This window comes from Sander lucioperca, chromosome 17 (assembly GCF_008315115.2).
Source record: "Sander lucioperca isolate FBNREF2018 chromosome 17, SLUC_FBN_1.2, whole genome shotgun sequence".
NCBI lineage: Eukaryota > Metazoa > Chordata > Actinopteri > Perciformes > Percidae > Sander > Sander lucioperca.
This window is the reverse complement of record NC_050189.1, coordinates 26,219,385-26,234,556: the sequence shown is the minus strand read 5'-3', so window position 1 is coordinate 26,234,556 and position 15,172 is coordinate 26,219,385.

The following is a 15,172-nucleotide window of genomic DNA, read 5'->3' as shown; positions in this document are numbered from 1 at the left end:
ATATTGTGCTCCAAACAGATTCTTGCAACGTGTAAAACCTTGTCCATGATTTAATTAGCTTTACAATCATTTCCTAACAAAATCTTCATAACGATGTGTCTATTTCAGAATCATGTCTATTGTGCTCCAAACAGCTTCTTGCAGCGTGTAAACCTTGTTTCCATCACTAAAACAGCTTTCGTTGTTTCCTACCAAAATCTTTCATAAAGGTGTTTCTATTTTAGAATCATGTATATTGTGCTCCAAACAGATTCTTGCAACGTGTAAAACCTTGTCCATGATTTAATTAGCTTTACAATCATTTCCTAACAAAATCTTCATAACGATGTGTCTATTTCAGAATCATGTCTATTGTGCTCCAAACAGCTTCTTGCAGCGTGTAAACCTTGTTTCCATCACTAAAACAGCTTTCGTTGTTTCCTACCAAAATCTTTCATAAAGATGTTTCTATTTTAGAATCATGTCTATTGTGCTCCAAACAGCTTCTTGCAGCGTGTAAACCTTGTTTCCATCACTAAAACAGTTTTACAGTCATTTCCTACCAGAATCTCTTATCAAGATGTGTCTATTTTAAAATCATGTGATTTGAGCTGAAAACAGCTTTTTGTGGCATGTAAAACTGTTTCCATCACCAAAACAGCTTTGCAGTTGTTTCCTACCAGAATCTCTTATCAAGTTGTTTCTATGTCAGAATCATGTATATTGTGCTCCAAACAGCTTCTTGCAGCGTGTAAACCTGTTTCCATCATTAAATCAGCTTTCAGTCGTTTCCTACCAAAATCTTCATAACGATGTGTCTATTTTAGAATCATGTCTATTGTGCTCCAAACAGCTTCTTGCAGCGTGTAAACCTTGTTTCCATCACTAAAACAGCTTTCGTTGTTTCCTACCAAAATCTTTCATAAAGATGTTTCTATTTTAGAATCATGTATATTGTGCTCCAAACAGATTCTTGCAACGTGTAAAACCTTGTCCATGATTTAATTAGCTTTACAATCATTTCCTAACAAAATCTTCATAACGATGTGTCTATTTCAGAATCATGTCTATTGTGCTCCAAACAGCTTCTTGCAGCGTGTAAACCTTGTTTCCATCACTAAAACAGCTTTCGTTGTTTCCTACCAAAATCTTTCATAAAGGTGTTTCTATTTTAGAATCATGTATATTGTGCTCCAAACAGATTCTTGCAACGTGTAAAACCTTGTCCATGATTTAATTAGCTTTACAATCATTTCCTAACAAAATCTTCATAACGATGTGTCTATTTCAGAATCATGTCTATTGTGCTCCAAACAGCTTCTTGCAGCGTGTAAACCTTGTTTCCATCACTAAAACAGCTTTCGTTGTTTCCTACCAAAATCTTTCATAAAGATGTTTCTATTTTAGAATCATGTCTATTGTGCTCCAAACAGCTTCTTGCAGCGTGTAAACCTTGTTTCCATCACTAAAACAGTTTTACAGTCATTTCCTACCAGAATCTCTTATCAAGATGTGTCTATTTTAAAATCATGTGATTTGAGCTGAAAACAGCTTTTTGTGGCATGTAAAACTGTTTCCATCACCAAAACAGCTTTGCAGTTGTTTCCTACCAGAATCTCTTATCAAGTTGTTTCTATGTCAGAATCATGTATATTGTGCTCCAAACAGCTTCTTGCAACGTGTAAAACCTTTTCCATGATTTAATTAGCTTTACAATCATTTCCTAACAAAATCTTCATAACGATGTGTCTATTTCAGAATCATGTCTATTGTGCTCCAAACAGCTTCTTGCAGCGTGTAAACCTTGTTTCCATCACTAAAACAGCTTTCGTTGTTTCCTACCAAAATCTTTCATAAAGATGTTTCTATTTTAGAATCATGTATATTGTGCTCCAAACAGATTCTTGCAACGTGTAAAACCTTGTCCATGATTAATTAGCTTTACAATCATTTCCTAACAAAATCTTCATAACGATGTGTCTATTTCAGAATCATGTCTATTGTGCTCCAAACAGCTTCTTGCAGCGTGTAAACCTTGTTTCCATCACTAAAACAGCTTTCGTTGTTTCCTACCAAAATCTTTCATAAAGATGTTTCTATTTTAGAATCATGTATATTGTGCTCCAAACAGCTTCTTGCAGCGTGTAAACCTTGTTTCCATCACTAAAACAGCTTTCGTTGTTTCCTACCAAAATCTTTCATAAGGATGTTTCTATTTTAGAATCATGTATATTGTGCTCCAAACAGCTTCTTGCAGCGTGTAAAACCTTGTTTCCATCACTAAAACAGCTTTCAGTCATTTCCTACCAAATCTTTCATAAAGATGTGTCTATTTCAGAATCATGTCTATTGTGCTCCAAACAGCTTCTTGCAGCGTGTAAACCTTGTTTCCATCACTAAAACAGCTTTCGTTGTTTCCTACCAAAATCTTTCATAAAGATGTTTCTATTTTAGAATCATGTATATTGTGCTCCAAACAGCTTCTTGCAGCGTGTAAACCTTGTTTCCATCACTAAAACAGCTTTCGTTGTTTCCTACCAAAATCTTTCATAAAGATGTTTCTATTTAGAATCATGTCTATTGTGCTCCAAACAGCTTCTTGCAGCGTGTAAACCTTGTTTCCATCACTAAAACAGTTTTACAGTCATTTCCTACCAGAATCTCTTATCAAGATGTGTCTATTTCATAATCATGTCTATTGTGCTCCAAACAGCTTCTTGCAGCGTGTAAACCTTGTTTCCATCACTAAAACAGCTTTCGTTGTTTCCTACCAAAATCTTTCATAAGATGTTTCTATTTCAGAATCATGTCTATTGTGCTCCAACAGCTTTTTGCAACATGTAAAACCTTGTTTCCATGATTTAATTAGCTTTACAATCATTTCCTACCAAAATCTTCATAAAGATGTGTCTATTTCAGAATCATGTCTATTGTCTCCAAACAGCTTCTTGCAGCGTGTAAACCTTGTTTCCATCACTAAAACAGCTTTCGTTGTTTCCTACCAAAATCTTTCATCAAAGATGTTTCTATTTTAGAATCATGTATATTGTGCTCCAAACAGCTTCTTGCAGCGTGTAAAACCTTGTTTCCATCACTAAAACAGCTTTCGTTGTTTCCTACCAAAATCTTTCATAAAGATGTGTCTATTTCAGAATCATGTCTATTGTGCTCCAAACAGCTTCTTGCAGCGTGTAAACCTTGTTTCCATCACTAAAACAGCTTTCGTTGTTTCCTACCAAAATCTTTCATAAAGATGTTTCTATTTTAGAATCATGTATATTGTGCTCCAAACAGCTTCTTGCAACGTGTAAACCTTGTTTCCATCATTAATAAGCTTTACAGTCATTTCCTACCAAAATCTTCATAACGATGTGTCTATTTCAGAATCATGTCTATTGTGCTCCAAACAGCTTCTTGCAGCGTGTAAACCTTGTTTCCATCACTAAAACAGCTTTCGTTGTTTCCTACCAAAATCTTTCATAAAGATGTTTCTATTTTAGAATCATGTATATTGTGCTCCAAACAGCTTCTTGCAACGTGTAAAACCTTGTCCATGATTTAATTAGCTTTACCATCATTTCCTAACAAAATCTTCATAACGATGTGTCTATTTCAGAATCATGTCTATTGTGCTCCAAACAGCTTCTTGCAGCGTGTAAACCTTGTTTCCATCACTAAAACAGCTTTCGTTGTTTCCTACCAAAATCTTTCATAAAGATGTTTCTATTTTAGAATCATGTATATTGTGCTCCAAACAGCTTCTTGCAGCGTGTAAACCTTGTTTCCATCACTAAAACAGCTTTCGTTGTTTCCTACCAAAATCTTTCATAAAGATGTTTCTATTTTAGAATCATGTCTATTGTGCTCCAAACAGCTTCTTGCAACGTGTAAACCTTGTTTCCATCACTAAAACAGTTTTACAGTCATTTCCTACCAGAATCTCTTATCAAGATGTGTCTATTTTAAAATCATGTGATTTGAGCTGAAAACAGCTTTTTGTGGCATGTAAAACTGTTTCCATCACCAAAACAGCTTTGCAGTTGTTTCCTACCAGAATCTCTTATCAAGTTGTTTCTATGTCAGAATCATGTATATTGTGCTCCAAACAGCTTCTTGCAACGTGTAAAACCTTTTCCATGATTTAATTAGCTTTACAATCATTTCCTAACAAAATCTTCATAACGATGTGTCTATTTCAGAATCATGTCTATTGTGCTCCAAACAGCTTCTTGCAGCGTGTAAACCTTGTTTCCATCACTAAAACAGCTTTCGTTGTTTCCTACCAAAATCTTTCATAAAGATGTTTCTATTTTAGAATCATGTCTATTGTGCTCCAAACAGCTTCTTGCAGCGTGTAAACCTTGTTTCCATCACTAAAACAGTTTTACAGTCATTTCCTACCAGAATCTCTTATCAAGATGTGTCTATTTTAAAATCATGTGATTTGAGCTGAAAACAGCTTTTTGTGGCATGTAAAACTGTTTCCATCACCAAAACAGCTTTGCAGTTGTTTCCTACCAGAATCTCTTATCAAGTTGTTTCTATGTCAGAATCATGTATATTGTGCTCCAAACAGCTTCTTGCAACGTGTAAAACCTTTTCCATGATTTAATTAGCTTTACAATCATTTCCTAACAAAATCTTCATAACGATGTGTCTATTTCAGAATCATGTCTATTGTGCTCCAAACAGCTTCTTGCAGCGTGTAAACCTTGTTTCCATCACTAAAACAGCTTTCGTTGTTTCCTACCAAAATCTTTCATAAAGATGTTTCTATTTTAGAATCATGTCTATTGTGCTCCAAACAGCTTCTTGCAACGTGTAAAACCTTGTTTCCATCATTAAAACAGCTTTCAGTCGTTTCCTACCAAAATCTTCATAAGATGTTTCTATTTCAGAATCATGTCTATTGTGCTCCAAACAGCTTCTTGCAGCGTGTAAACCTTGTTTCCATCACTAAAACAGCTTTCGTTGTTTCCTACCAAAATCTTTCATAAAGATGTTTCTATTTTAGAATCATGTATATTGTGCTCCAAACAGCTTCTTGCAACGTGTAAACCTTGTCCATGATTAATTAGCTTTACAATCATTTCCTAACAAAATCTTCATAACGATGTGTCTATTTCAGAATCATGTCTATTGTGCTCCAAACAGCTTCTTGCAGCGTGTAAACCTTGTTTCCATCACTAAAACAGCTTTCGTTGTTTCCTACCAAAATCTTTCATAAAGTGTTTCTATTTTAGAATCATGTATATTGTGCTCCAAACAGATTCTTGCAACGTGTAAAACCTTGTCCATGATTAATTAGCTTTACAATCATTTCCTAACAAAATCTTCATAACGATGTGTCTATTTCAGAATCATGTCTATTGTGCTCCAAACAGCTTCTTGCAGCGTGTAAACCTTGTTTCCATCACTAAAACAGCTTTCGTTGTTTCCTACCAAAATCTTTCATAAAGATGTTTCTATTTTAGAATCATGTCTATTGTGCTCCAAACAGCTTCTTGCAGCGTGTAAACCTTGTTTCCATCACTAAAACAGTTTTACAGTCATTTCCTACCAGAATCTCTTATCAAGATGTGTCTATTTTAAAATCATGTGATTTGAGCTGAAAACAGCTTTTTGTGGCATGTAAAACTGTTTCCATCACCAAAACAGCTTTGCAGTTGTTTCCTACCAGAATCTCTTATCAAGTTGTTTCTATGTCAGAATCATGTATATTGTGCTCCAAACAGCTTCTTGCAACGTGTAAAACCTTTTCCATGATTTAATTAGCTTTACAATCATTTCCTAACAAAATCTTCATAACGATGTGTCTATTTCAGAATCATGTCTATTGTGCTCCAAACAGCTTCTTGCAGCGTGTAAACCTTGTTTCCATCACTAAAACAGCTTTCGTTGTTTCCTACCAAAATCTTTCATAAAGATGTTTCTATTTTAGAATCATGTATATTGTGCTCCAAACAGATTCTTGCAACGTGTAAAACTTTGTTCATCATTAATTAGCTTTTCAATCATTTCCTAACAAAATCTTCATAACGATGTGTCTATTTCAGAATCATGTCTATTGTGCTCCAAACAGCTTCTTGCAGCGTGTAAACCTTGTTTCCATCACTAAAACAGCTTTCGTTGTTTCCTACCAAAATCTTTCATAAGGTGTTTCTATTTTAGAATCATGTATATTGTGCTCCAAACAGATTCTTGCAACGTGTAAACCTTGTCCATGATTTAATTAGCTTTACAATCATTTCCTAACAAAATCTTCATAACGATGTGTCTATTTCAGAATCATGTCTATTGTGCTCCAAACAGCTTCTTGCAGCGTGTAAACCTTGTTTCCATCACTAAAACAGCTTTCGTTGTTTCCTACCAAAATCTTTCATAAAGATGTTTCTATTTTAGAATCATGTCTATTGTGCTCCAAACAGCTTCTTGCAGCGTGTAAACCTTGTTTCCATCACTAAAACAGTTTTACAGTCATTTCCTACCAGAATCTCTTATCAAGATGTGTCTATTTTAAAATCATGTGATTTGAGCTGAAAACAGCTTTTTGTGGCATGTAAAACTGTTTCCATCACCAAAACAGCTTTGCAGTTGTTTCCTACCAGAATCTCTTATCAAGTTGTTTCTATGTCAGAATCATGTATATTGTGCTCCAAACAGCTTCTTGCAGCGTGTAAACCTTGTTTCCATCACTTTAATAAGCTTTACATTCTTTCCTACCAAAATCTTCATAACGATGTGTCTATTTCAGAATCATGTCTATTGTGCTCCAAACAGCTTCTTGCAGCGTGTAAACCTTGTTTCCATCACTAAAACAGCTTTCGTTGTTTCCTACCAAAATCTTTCATAAAGATGTTTCTATTTTAGAATCATGTATATTGTGCTCCAAACAGATTCTTGCAACGTGTAAAACCTTGTCCATGATTGAATTAGCTTTACAATCATTTCCTAACAAAATCTTCATAACGATGTGTCTATTTCAGAATCATGTCTATTGTGCTCCAAACAGCTTCTTGCAGCGTGTAAACCTTGTTTCCATCACTAAAACAGCTTTCGTTGTTTCCTACCAAAATCTTTCATAAAGATGTTTCTATTTTAGAATCATGTATATTGTGCTCCAAACAGCTTCTTGCAGCGTGTAAACCTTGTTTCCATCACTAAAACAGCTTTCGTTGTTTCCTACCAAAATCTTTCATAAAGATGTTTCTATTTTAGAATCATGTATATTGTGCTCCAAACAGCTTCTTGCAGCGTGTAAACCTTGTTTCCATCACTAAAACAGCTTTCGTTGTTTCCTACCAAAATCTTTCATCAAGTTGTTTCTATTTCAGAATCATGTCTATTGTGCTCCAAACAGCTTCTTGCAGCGTGTAAACCTTGTTTCCATCACTAAAACAGTTTTACAGTCATTTCCTACCAGAATCTCTTATCAAGATGTGTCTATTTCAGAATCATGTCTATTGTGCTCCAAACAGCTTCTTGCAGCGTGTAAAACTGTTTCCATCACTAAAACAGCTTTGCGTTGTTTCCTACCAGAATCTCTTATCAAGTGTTTCTATTTCAGAATCATGTATATTGTGCTCCAAACAGCTTCTTGCAACGTGTAAAACCTTGTTCCATATTTAATTAGCTTTACAATCATTTCCTAACAAAATCTTCATAACGATGTGTCTATTTCAGAATCATGTCTATTGTGCTCCAAACAGCTTCTTGCAGCGTGTAAACCTTGTTTCCATCACTAAAACAGCTTTCGTTGTTTCCTACCAAAATCTTTCATAAAGATGTTTCTATTTTAGAATCATGTATATTGTGCTCCAAACAGCTTCTTGCACGTGTAAAACCTTGTTCCATCACTTTAATCAGCTTTACAGTCATTTCCTAACAAAATCTTCATAACGATGTGTCTATTTCAGAATCATGTCTATTGTGCTCCAAACAGCTTCTTGCAGCGTGTAAACCTTGTTTCCATCACTAAAACAGCTTTCGTTGTTTCCTACCAAAATCTTTCATAAAGATGTTTCTATTTTAGAATCATGTATATTGTGCTCCAAACAGATTCTTGCAACGTGTAAAACCTTGTCCATGATTTAATTAGCTTTACAATCATTTCCTAACAAAATCTTCATAACGATGTGTCTATTTCAGAATCATGTCTATTGTGCTCCAAACAGCTTCTTGCAGCGTGTAAACCTTGTTTCCATCACTAAAACAGCTTTCGTTGTTTCCTACCAAAATCTTTCATAAAGATGTTTCTATTTTAGAATCATGTATATTGTGCTCCAAACAGCTTCTTGCAGCGTGTAAACCTTGTTTCCATCAGTAAAACAGCTTTCGTTGTTTCCTACCAAAATCTTCATAAAGATGTTTCTATTTTAGAATCATGTCTATTGTGCTCCAAACAGCTTCTTGCAGCGTGTAAACCTTGTTTCCATCACTAAAACAGTTTTACAGTCATTTCCTACCAGAATCTCTTATCAAGATGTGTCTATTTTAAAATCATGTGATTTGAGCTGAAAACAGCTTTTTGTGGCATGTAAAACTGTTTCCATCACCAAAACAGCTTTGCAGTTGTTTCCTACCAGAATCTCTTATCAAGTTGTTTCTATGTCAGAATCATGTATATTGTGCTCCAAACAGCTTCTTGCAACGTGTAAAACCTTTTCCATGATTTAATTAGCTTTACAATCATTTCCTAACAAAATCTTCATAACGATGTGTCTATTTCAGAATCATGTCTATTGTGCTCCAAACAGCTTCTTGCAGCGTGTAAACCTTGTTTCCATCACTAAAACAGCTTTCGTTGTTTCCTACCAAAATCTTTCATAAAGATGTTTCTATTTTAGAATCATGTATATTGTGCTCCAAACAGCTTCTTGCAACGTGTAAACCTTGTTTCCATCAGTAAAACAGCTTTCGTTGTTTCCTACCAAAATCTTCATAACGATGTGTCTATTTCAGAATCATGTCTATTGTGCTCCAAACAGCTTCTTGCAGCGTGTAAACCTTGTTTCCATCACTAAAACAGCTTTCGTTGTTTCCTACCAAAATCTTTCATAAGATGTTTCTATTTTAGAATCATGTATATTGTGCTCCAAACAGCTTCTTGCAGCGTGTAAACCTTGTTTCCATCACTAAAACAGCTTTCAGTCGTTTCCTACCAAAATCTTCATAAAGATGTTCTATTTCAGAATCATGTCTATTGTGCTCCAAACAGCTTCTTGCAGCGTGTAAACCTTGTTTCCATCACTAAAACAGCTTTCGTTGTTTCCTACCAAAATCTTTCATAAAGATGTTTCTATTTTAGAATCATGTATATTGTGCTCCAAACAGCTTCTTGCAACGTGTAAAACTTGTTTCCATCACTAAAACAGCTTTACAGTCATTTCCTACCAAAATCTTCATAACGATGTGTCTATTTTCAGAATCATGTCTATTGTGCTCCAAACAGCTTCTTGCAGCGTGTAAACCTTGTTTCCATCACTAAAACAGCTTTCGTTGTTTCCTACCAAAATCTTTCATAAAGATGTTTCTATTTTAGAATCATGTATATTGTGCTCCAAACAGCTTCTTGCAACGTGTAAACCTTGTCCATGATTTAATTAGCTTTACAATCATTTCCTAACAAAATCTTCATAACGATGTGTCTATTTCAGAATCATGTCTATTGTGCTCCAAACAGCTTCTTGCAGCGTGTAAACCTTGTTTCCATCACTAAAACAGTTTTACAGTCATTTCCTACCAGAATCTCTTATCAAGATGTGTCTATTTTAAAATCATGTGATTTGAGCTGAAAACAGCTTTTTGTGGCATGTAAAACTGTTTCCATCACCAAAACAGCTTTGCAGTTGTTTCCTACCAGAATCTCTTATCAAGTTGTTTCTATGTCAGAATCATGTATATTGTGCTCCAAACAGCTTCTTGCAACGTGTAAAACCTTTTCCATGATTTAATTAGCTTTACAATCATTTCCTAACAAAATCTTCATAACGATGTGTCTATTTCAGAATCATGTCTATTGTGCTCCAAACAGCTTCTTGCAGCGTGTAAACCTTGTTTCCATCACCAAAACAGCTTTGCAGTTGTTTCCTACCAGAATCTTTCATAAGATGTTTCTATTTTAGAATCATGTATATTGTGCTCCAAACAGCTTCTTGCACGTGTAAACCTGTTTCCATCACTAAAACAGCTTTCAGTTGTTTCCTACCAAATCTCTTATAAGATGTTTCTATTTCAGAATCATGTATATTGTGCTCCAAACAGCTTCTTGCAGCGTGTAAACCTTGTTTCCATCACTAAAACAGCTTTCGTTGTTTCCTACCAAAATCTTTCATAAAGATGTTTCTATTTTAGAATCATGTATATTGTGCTCCAAACAGCTTCTTGCAACGTGTAAAACCTTGTCCATGATTTAATTAGCTTTACAATCATTTCCTAACAAAATCTTCATAACGATGTGTCTATTTCAGAATCATGTCTATTGTGCTCCAAACAGCTTCTTGCAGCGTGTAAACCTTGTTTCCATCACTAAAACAGCTTTACAGTCATTTCCTACCAGAAATCTTTCATCAAAGATGTTTCTATTTTAGAAATCATGTATATTGTGCTCCAAAACAGCTTCTTGTGGCGTGTAAACCTTGTTTCCATCACTAAAACAGCTTTGCAGTTGTTTCCTACCAAAATCTCTTATCAAGTGTTTCTATTTCAGAATCATGTATATTGTGCTCCAAACAGCTTCTTGCAACGTGTAAAACCTTTTCCATGATTTAATAGCTTTACATCATTTCCTAACAAAATCTTCATAACGATGTGTCTATTTCAGAATCATGTCTATTGTGCTCCAAACAGCTTCTTGCAGCGTGTAAACCTTGTTTCCATCACTAAAACAGCTTTCAGTCTTTCCTACCAAAATCTTTCATAAGATGTTTCTATTTTAGAATCATGTATTGTGCTCCAAACAGCTTCTTGCAGCGTGTAAAACCTGTTTCCATCACTAAAACAGCTTTCAGTTGTTTCCTACCAAAATCTTCATAAGATGTTTCTATTTCAGAATCATGTATATTGTGCTCCAAACAGCTTCTTGCAGCGTGTAAACCTTGTTCCATCACTAAAACAGCTTTACAGTTGTTTCCTACCAAAATCTTTCATAAAGATGTTTCTATTTCAGAATCATGTCTATTGTGCTCCAAACAGCTTCTTGCAGCGTGTAAACCTTGTTTCCATCACTAAAACAGCTTTCGTTGTTTCCTACCAAAATCTTTCATAAAGATGTTTCTATTTTAGAATCATGTATATTGTGCTCCAAACAGATTCTTGCAACGTGTAAAACCTTGTCCATGATTAATTAGCTTTACAATCATTTCCTAACAAAATCTTCATAACGATGTGTCTATTTCAGAATCATGTCTATTGTGCTCCAAACAGCTTCTTGCAGCGTGTAAACCTTGTTTCCATCACTAAAACAGTTTTACAGTCATTTCCTACCAGAATCTCTTATCAAGATGTGTCTATTTTAAAATCATGTGATTTGAGCTGAAAACAGCTTTTTGTGGCATGTAAAACTGTTTCCATCACCAAAACAGCTTTGCAGTTGTTTCCTACCAGAATCTCTTATCAAGTTGTTTCTATGTCAGAATCATGTATATTGTGCTCCAAACAGCTTCTTGCAACGTGTAAAACCTTTTCCATGATTTAATTAGCTTTACAATCATTTCCTAACAAAATCTTCATAACGATGTGTCTATTTCAGAATCATGTCTATTGTGCTCCAAACAGCTTCTTGCAGCGTGTAAACCTTGTTTCCATCACTAAAACAGCTTTCGTTGTTTCCTACCAAAATCTTTCATAAAGATGTTTCTATTTTAGAATCATGTATATTGTGCTCCAAACAGCTTCTTGCACGTGTAAAACCTTGTTCCATCACTAAAACAGCTTTCAGTTTTTCCTACCAAAATCTTCATAAGATGTGTCTATTTCAGAATCATGTCTATTGTGCTCCAAACAGCTTCTTGCAGCGTGTAAACCTTGTTTCCATCACTAAAACAGCTTTCGTTGTTTCCTACCAAAATCTTTCATAAAGATGTTTCTATTTTAGAATCATGTATATTGTGCTCCAAACAGCTTCTTGCAACGTGTAAAACCTTTTCCATGATTTAATTAGCTTTACAATCTTTCCTAACAAAATCTTCATAACGATGTGTCTATTTCAGAATCATGTCTATTGTGCTCCAAACAGCTTCTTGCAGCGTGTAAACCTTGTTTCCATCACTAAAACAGTTTTACAGTCATTTCCTACCAGAATCTCTTATCAAGATGTGTCTATTTTAAAATCATGTGATTTGAGCTCAAAACAGCTTTTTGTGGCATGTAAAACTGTTTCCATCACCAAAACAGCTTTGCAGTTGTTTCCTACCAGAATCTCTTATCAAGTTGTTTCTATGTCAGAATCATGTATATTGTGCTCCAAACAGCTTCTTGCAACGTGTAAAACCTTTTCCATGATTTAATTAGCTTTACAATCATTTCCTAACAAAATCTTCATAACGATGTGTCTATTTCAGAATCATGTCTATTGTGCTCCAAACAGCTTCTTGCAGCGTGTAAACCTTGTTTCCATCACTAAAACAGCTTTTACAGTCATTTCCTACCAGAATCTCTTATCAAGATGTGTCTATTTTAAAATCATGTGATTTGAGCTCAAAACAGCTTCTTGTGGCATGTAAAACTGTTTCCATCACTAAAACAGCTTTGCGTTGTTTCTACCAAAATCTCTTGTTTTATGTCAGAATCATGTATATTGTGCTCCAAACAGCTTCTTGCAGAGTGTAAACCTTGTTCCATCACTAATCAGCTTTACAGTCATTTCCTACCAAAATCTTTCATAAGATGTTTCTATTTTAGAATCATGTCTATTGTGCTCCAAACAGCTTCTTGCAACGTGTAAAACCTTGTTCCATGACTTAATTAGCTTTCATCGTTTCCTAACAAAATCTTCATAACGATGTGTCTATTTCAGAATCATGTCTATTGTGCTCCAAACAGCTTCTTGCAGCGTGTAAACCTTGTTTCCATCACTAAAACAGTTTTACAGTCATTTCCTACCAGAATCTCTTATCAAGATGTGTCTATTTTAAAATCATGTGATTTGAGCTCAAAACAGCTTTTTGTGGCATGTAAAACTGTTTCCATCACCAAAACAGCTTTGCAGTTGTTTCCTACCAGAATCTCTTATCAAGTGTTTCTATGTCAGAATCATGTATATTGTGCTCCAAACAGCTTCTTGCAACGTGTAAAACCTTTTCCATGATTTAATTAGCTTTACAATCATTTCCTAACAAAATCTTCATAACGATGTGTCTATTTCAGAATCATGTCTATTGTGCTCCAAACAGCTTCTTGCAGCGTGTAAACCTTGTTTCCATCACTAAAACAGCTTTCCAGTCATTTCCTACCAGAATCTCTTCATCAAGATGTTTCTATTTTAGAATCATGTGATTTGAGCTCCAAACAGCTTCTTGTGGCATGTAAAACTGTTTCCATCACTAAAACAGCTTTGCGTTGTTTCTACCAAAATCTCTTGTTTGTATGTCAGAATCATGTATATTGTGCTCCAAACAGCTTCTTGCAGCGTGTAAACCTTGTTTCCATCACTAAACAGCTTTACAGTCATTTCCTAACAAAATCTTCATAAAGATGTTTCTATTTTAGAATCATGTCTATTGTGCTCCAAACAGCTTCTTGCAACGTGTAAAACCTTGTTCCATGACTTTAATTAGCTTTACATCGTTTCCTACAAAATCTTCATAACGATGTGTCTATTTCAGAATCATGTCTATTGTGCTCCAAACAGCTTCTTGCAGCGTGTAAACCTTGTTTCCATCACTAAAACAGTTTTACAGTCATTTCCTACCAGAATCTCTTATCAAGATGTGTCTATTTTAAAATCATGTGATTTGAGCTAAAAACAGCTTTTTGTGGCATGTAAAACTGTTTCCATCACCAAAACAGCTTTGCAGTTGTTTCCTACCAGAATCTCTTATCAAGTTGTTTCTATGTCAGAATCATGTATATTGTGCTCCAAACAGCTTCTTGCAACGTGTAAAACCTTTTCCATGATTTAATTAGCTTTACAATCATTTCCTAACAAAATCTTCATAACGATGTGTCTATTTCAGAATCATGTCTATTGTGCTCCAAACAGCTTCTTGCAGCGTGTAAACCTTGTTTCCATCACTAAAACAGTTTTACAGTCATTTCCTACCAGAATCTCTTATCAAGATGTGTCTATTTTAAAATCATGTGATTTGAGCTCAAAACAGCTTCTTGTGGCATGTAAAACTGTTTCCATCACTAAAACAGCTTTGCCGTTGTTTCTTACCAAAATCTCTTGTTTGTATGTCAGAATTATGTATATTGTGCTCCAAACAGCTTCTTTTAGAGTGTAAACCTTGTTTCCGTCACTAAACAGCTTTACAGTCATTTCCTAACAAAATAATAAAGATGTTTCTATTTTAGAATCATGTCTATTGTGCTCCAAACAGATTCTTGCAACGTGTAAAACCTTGTCCATGATTTAATTAGCTTTACAATCGTTTACTAACAAAATCTTCATAACGATGTGTCTATTTCAGAATCATGTCTATTGTGCTCCAAACAGCTTCTTTCAGCGTGTAAACCTTGTTTACATCACTAAAACAGTTTTACAGTCATTTCCTACCAGAATCTCTTATCAAGATGTGTCTATTTTAAAATCATGTGATTTGAGCTCAAAACAGCTTTTTGTGGCATGTAAAACTGTTTCCATCACCAAAACAGCTTTGCAGTTGTTTCCTACCAGAATCTCTTATCAAGTTGTTTCTATGTCAGAATCATGTATATTGTGCTCCAAACAGCTTCTTGCAACGTGTAAAACCTTTTCCATGATTTAATTAGCTTTACAATCATTTCCTAACAAAATCTTCATAACGATGTGTCTATTTCAGAATCATGTCTATTGTGCTCCAAACAGCTTCTTGCAGCGTGTAAACCTTGTTTCCATCACTAAAACAGCTTTACAGTCATTTCCTACCAGAATCTCTTATCAAGATGTTTCTATTTTAGAATCATGTGATTTGAGCTCAAAACAGCTTCTTGTGGCATGTAAAACTGTTTCCATCACTAAAACAGCTTTGCCGTTGTTTCTTACCAAAATCTC